Here is a 6,229-nt window from a genome sequence, read left to right on the forward strand (position 1 = left end):
ATATCAAAATCCTTTTACTAAGACTAAGGTATGAATAGAGCAAAGTGATTACGAATTGCGAAAGTTCATGCAGGTAGGTTTGTATGGATGTTGCGGGGACATCTAGTGTTCACTTCTGGATTGACTTTCGGCCAAGTGGATGTCTCCTATGTACATAGTAACTGAAACATTCCTGACTGTCAGAAAATAACACACCCTTAATCTCACTGTTGCATTATTTAATTGTGTTACAGCTCTCAATTTCTTTCATAGCATTTCTCATCTTAGCAAATGCATATCTCAGTATTCAAAAGTCGTTAAAAATACTTTCAAGTTTTATTTTTTATTTTTGGTTTCAAACTGCTCTGTAGTAAATAAAAAAAACGAGATGTCATCTGCTTGATGTTGTCATGCCATTTGATTATTATCTGCATGAAGGAATTTTATGCAGGAATTGAAATTAAGTATCCCCTCCGCGAGTCGTCACCTTATCGTGGTGGAGGGGTTTGCGTGCCCCTATGATCCTAGGAGCCATGTTGTCGGGGGCTTCATGCCCCTGGTAGGGTCACCCATGGCAAACGGGTCCTAGGTGAGGGGCCAGACAAAGCACGGCTCACAAGCCCCTTATGATGAGTGATATAAATGGACTTAGTTTTCCCTCGCCCGGACGCGGGTCACCGGGGCCTCCCTCTGGAGCCAGGCCTGGAGGCGGGGCTCGAAGGCGAGCGTCTGGTGGCCGGGCCTTCGCCCATGGGGCCCGGCCGGGCATAGCCCGAAATGGAAACGTGGGTCCCCCTTCCCATGGGCTCACCACCTGTGGGAGGGGCCGAAGGGGTCGGGTGCAATGTGAGCTGGGCGGCAGCCAAAGGCGGGGACCTTGGCGGTCTGATCCCCGGCTGCAGAAGCTGGCTCTTGGGACATGGAATGTCACCTCTCTGGCTGGAAAGGAGCCCGAGCTGGTGTGTGAGGCAGAAAGATTCCGACTAGATATAGTCGGACTAGCCTCCACACACAGTTTGGGTTCCGGTACAAGCCCTCTCGAGAGGGGCTGGACTCTCTTCCACTCTGGAGTTGCCCACGGTGAGAGGCGTCGAGCAGGTGTGGGTATACTTATTGCCCCCCGGCTGGGCGCCTGCACATTGGGGTTCACCCCGGTGAACGAGAGGGTAGCCTCCCTCCGCCTTCGGGTGGGGGGACGGGTCCTGACTGTTGTTTGTGTCTATGCACCAAACAGCAGCTCAGAGTACCCACCCTTCTTGGGGTCCCTGGAGGAAGTGCTGGATAGCGCTCCTTCTGGGGACTCTATCGTTCTACTGGGTGACTTCAATGCTCACGTGGGCAATGACAGTGAGACCTGGAAGGGCGTGATTGGGAGGAACGGCCCCCCTGATCTGAACCCGAGCGGTGTTCTATTGTTGGACTTCTGTGCTCGACACGGATTTTCAATAATGAACACCATGTTCAAACATAAGGGTGTCCATGTGTGCACTTGGCACCAGGACACCCTAGGCCGCAGTTCGATGATCGACTTTGTAGTCGTGTCATCGGATTTGCGGCCGCATGTTTTGGACACTCGGGTGAAGAGAGGGGCGGAGCTGTCAACTGATCACCACCTGGTGGTGGGTTGGCTCCGATGGTGGGGGAAGATGCCGGTCCGACCTGGCAGACCCAAACGCTCTGTGAGGGTCTGCTGGGAACGTCTGGCAGAATCTCCTGTCAGGAAGAGCTTCAACTCCCACCTCCGGCAGAGCTTTTCCCACGTCCCGGGGGAGGCGGGGGACATTGAGTCTGAGTGGACCATGTTCCGCGCCTCCATTGTTGAGGCGGCCGACCGGAGCTGTGGCCGTAAGGTCGTTGGTGCCTGTCGTGGCGGCAACCCCCGAACCCGCTGGTGGACACCGGCGGTAAGGGATGCCGTCAAGCTGAAGAAGGAGTCCTATCGGGCCGTTTTGGCCTGCGGGACTCCGGAGGCAGCTGACAGGTACCGGATGGCCAAGCGGAACGCGGCTTCGGCGGTTGCTGAGGCAAAAACCCGGGCGTGGGAGGAGTTCGGTGAGGCCATGGAGAATGACTTTCGGACGGCTTCGAGGAAATTCTGGTCCACCATCCGGCGTCTCAGGAGGGGGAAGCAGTGCAACGTCAACACTGTTTACAGTGGGGATGGCGTGCTGCTGACCTCGACTCGGGACGTCGTGAGTCGGTGGGGAGAATACTTCGAAGACCTCCTCAATTCCACCTACACGCCTTCCATTGAGGAAGCAGGGCCTAGAGACTCTGAGGCGGATTCTCCAATCTCTGGGGTCGAAGTCACTGAGGTAGTTAAAAAACTCCTCGGTGGCAAGGCCCCGGGGGTGGATGAGATCCGCCCAGAGTTCTTAAAGGCTCTGGATGTTGTGGGGCTGTCATGGCTAACACGCCTCTACAACGTTGCGTGGACATCGGGGACAGTGCCTCTGGATTGGCAGACTGGGGTGGTGGTTCCCCTCTTTAAGAAGGGGGACCGGAGGGTGTGTTCCAATTACAGGGGAATCACACTCCTCAGCCTCCCTGGTAAGGTCTATTCAGGGGTGCTGGAGAGGAGGGTCCGTCGGGAGGTCGAACCTCGGATTCAGGAGGAGCAGTGTGGCTTTCGTCCTGGCCGTGGAACAGTGGACCAGCTCTACACCCTCGGCAGGATCCTCGAGGGTGCATGGGAGTTTGCCCAACCAGTCCACATGTGTTTTGTGGACTTGGAGAAGGCGTTCGACCGTGTCCCTCGGGAGGTTCTGTGGAGGGTGCTTCGGGAGTACGGGGTGCCAAGCCAACTGATAAGGGCGGTTCGGTCCCTGTATCACCGATGCCAGAGTCTGGTCCGCATTTCCGGCAGTAAGTCGGATTCGTTCCCAGTGAGGGTTGGACTCCGCCAAGGCTGCCCTTTGTCACCGATTCTGTTCATAATTTTTATGGACAGAATTTCTAGGCGCAGCCGAGGCGTTGAGGGGGTCCGGTTTGGGGACCTCAGCATCGCGTCTCTGCTTTTTGCAGATGACGTGGTGCTGTTGGCTTCTTCAGGCCGTGATCTCCAGCTCTCGCTGGAACGGTTCGCAGCCGAGTGTGAAGCGGTCGGGATGAGGGTCAGCACCTCCAAATCCGAGTCCATGGTCCTCGATCGGAAAAGGGTGGAATGCCCTCTCCGGATCGGGGATGAGATCCTGCCCCAAGTGGAGGAGTTCAAGTATCTTGGAGTCTTGTTCACGAGTGAGGGGAGGATGGAGCGTGAGATCGACAGGCGGATCGGTGCAGCGTCGGCAGTAATGCGGACCCTGTACCGGTCCGTTGTGGTGAAGAGAGAGCTGAGCCAAAAGGCAAAGCTCTCAATTTACCGGTCGATTTACGCTCCTACCCTCACCTATGGTCACGAGCTATGGGTCGTGACCGAAAGAACGAGATCTCGGATACAAGCGGCTGAAATGAGTTTTCTCCGCAGGATGTCCGGGCTCTCCCTTAGAGATAGGGTGAGAAGCTCGGTCATCCGGGAGAGACTCGGAGTAGAGTCGCTACTCCTCCACGTTGAGAGGAGCCAGATGAGGTGGCTCGGGCATCTTATCAGGATGCCTCCTGGACGCCTCCCTGGGGAGGTGTTCCGGGCATGTCCCACCGGTAGGAGACCCCGGGGACGACCCAGGACGCGCTGGAGAGACTATGTCTCTCAGCTGGCCTGGGAACGCCTTGGGATCCCCCGGGATGAGCTGGATGAAGTGGCTCGGGAGAGGGAAGTCTGGGAGTCCCTCCTAAAGCTGCTGCCCCCGCGACCCGACCCCGGATAAGCGGAAGAAGATGGATGGATGGATGGATGAAATTAAGTATATAGAATTAATTATAGAATGTTGAACTAAACTAGCAATAAACACATTTCTTCAAACATGTTGAGCAACAGATGATTCCATAACATACAATCTACTGTACCCTGACAAATTGACATTTTATTCTGTCCCAGAAATGAAAGAAAAAGATTGCCAAGCTGTTGAACCATTGGTGGTAAAACTAGAGCGAAGAGTGGGCACATGAGCAGAGTATAAGTGAGAAAATGAAAACTGTGACTGCATCCAGCCTAGGTGTGACTGACAGGACAGATGACTCCTTCGGTCTCACACCCAGCAAAGTGTTTTAATACTACTAGTGTGAAGCGGAAGTGGGACATTTTCAGATCTGACTCCCATTTTGATACAGTGACTGTTACTACATGTGTGTTTCCTACTTGTGTGAGTGAGTGTGTGTTTGTGTATGTACATATATTTTTCCTCTACAGCTAAACAGTAAAAATCTAAATTGGGAAGTCGAAAATAGTCACCACCCTCCCTGCAGGGCCCAGATCCCTTGCCAGCCATCCTCTGATAGTAACCATCCACCCATGGAAACAACATCATTTCAAATATTGAACTTGTTTACTCTGACATTTAAATCCAAACAACACAGAGCGACAATGAAAATATAAACACACGTTCGTTTGACATAGGGGCAATTATGACAATTTGCTCGGCATAAACAAACAACTGAGGCACATGGTTGTGTAGATGGGGAGATGGGATAGCAGAATAGGGATAAGGTCTGTTATGAGAGCATTACTCAAGCATAATTGCGTCAAGCTAAAACAAATTTAAAGGGGTACTGTTCTTGGTTGTACAGATAGATGGTAGTGCAAGTGTCGATTGTATTGGGGAAAATTTTTTCATCACTGTGTTCCATGGTATGTTTAATACATGTGGACAAAATCTTCAAATGCATATTTTAGAAATGTAGGTTTGAGAAAGAGAAAAGGCTGAGATATTGTTGGGTGAAAAATCTAACATTCATGCACGCATGCCAAAAGAAGCGCACCCAAGACAACCAATCACATTCAAACTCATGTCAAATTGGAGTCGGCAAACACCTGATTTACCTGAAATAAATTCCAGATGTTGTAGTTGTCAGTTCTTGACATTTTATGTTCAAGATTCAAGATTTTATGTTGTTTTCTAGCAAAACTCTGACGGTTTTCTGCTAACCTTGCGTGCGAATTGTTCATAATTTTGCTCCATATTGAAGCCCGGGGTCCACCTAAAAAAAAAAAACAGCACCCTAAATGACCCCTAACCTCAACCCAGTTGCTTTTTGGTCAAAAACAAATAACACAGAGGATAACACCAAATTCAGTGCGTCCTTGTGAGTTGTATTTTTATAGTGTTGTGTTTATTCCTTGGACGATCAGTTCTGACACTGACAACGGTAGCTGGTAGTGAGTAGCAATGTGTTAACCACAATATACATGTCGTTGACAATGCGAAGTAACCAAACCTTAAAAAAAAACCTGGACAATGGAAAACCTCACGTCATGTTACTATTCCGAATTATAAGCACACAGAAGGCGGTGGAAAAGGTGGTATTTATTTAAATGCCTCAAAGGCATCCTCCCACATTGTTTCATGACCTTAACACAGAAGGAAACTTGCCTTCTTGCCATGTACTAACTTCTCAGAGACTATGGCTTGAACAACTCATTATCATTGATAAAACATCCATTAAGAGTTCATGGCTGACAGCCAATACATACAAGCATGCATTTGTGCATTCTTCCATTGTCTTCTTTATTTTCTTTGGAACGTCAAACGCTTTGGTTTATTTCCTGATTATAACATCTTTGAACGAGGGAAACCACTCATCTTATCAGCCCAATGTCGGAACTCCAACAAGGTCTTTGTGCCGCACGTCTCTTTGAAGATCTTTCCAACCACATTGCTAAAACAGAGGACACAATTAGAAGTTTTCTTTGAGGAGTGAGGCGCTTAGGATTACATAACAAAATTGTATGATATTTCAAAGTGCATACTGTGTTGTAGACCATACAGACTTTTTGTCACAAACACAAAACCCAGCACGTAATATATACAATATATACTATATATAGAGTGTTGTAGAGATATCAATTCACCAAATGTTCTTGCATGCAAAAGTCCCATTTGTTTCCCCTCTAAATACTTCTCCTCATACTTCACATACACAGCAATATCATCACTTTTGTTCACTGTAAAGAAGATCAAGATAACTTAAAGGGAGTTTTTCTGCAAATATTTTCCTTGGCTGCTCTGTTGAGTACCCTCGAAAGGGGACGATGCATTCCTTCACCGTCTGTGGCCAAGTTATGGTCGGAATGTGGGGCGACTCCTTCAATTCTGCTTGACTAACTTGCCCTCCGTGTTGATGATGGCGAGGAAGAGTAAGAGGGGGCGGAGGG

At 49.8% G+C, this 6,229-nt stretch overlaps 1 long non-coding RNA gene across 2 annotated transcripts; it reads right to left on the reverse strand.

Annotated features, from left to right (window-relative positions):
• Window positions 1–5,557: 5,557 nt before the first annotated feature.
• On the reverse strand, window positions 5,558–6,130 carry LOC125970358 (uncharacterized). Of its 2 annotated transcripts, none has more exons than XR_007482074.2 (2): window positions 5,995–6,130; window positions 5,558–5,733 (listed from the first exon to the last, which is right to left on the reverse strand). It is a non-coding gene; the product is annotated as an uncharacterized lncRNA (long non-coding RNA). The 2 variants fall into 2 exon arrangements; XR_007482075.2 differs by having other exon boundaries at window positions 5,927–6,130.
• Between the last annotated feature and the right edge of the window lie 99 nt (window positions 6,131–6,229).

This window comes from Syngnathus scovelli, chromosome 6 (assembly GCF_024217435.2).
Source record: "Syngnathus scovelli strain Florida chromosome 6, RoL_Ssco_1.2, whole genome shotgun sequence".
Lineage (NCBI taxonomy): Eukaryota > Metazoa > Chordata > Actinopteri > Syngnathiformes > Syngnathidae > Syngnathus > Syngnathus scovelli.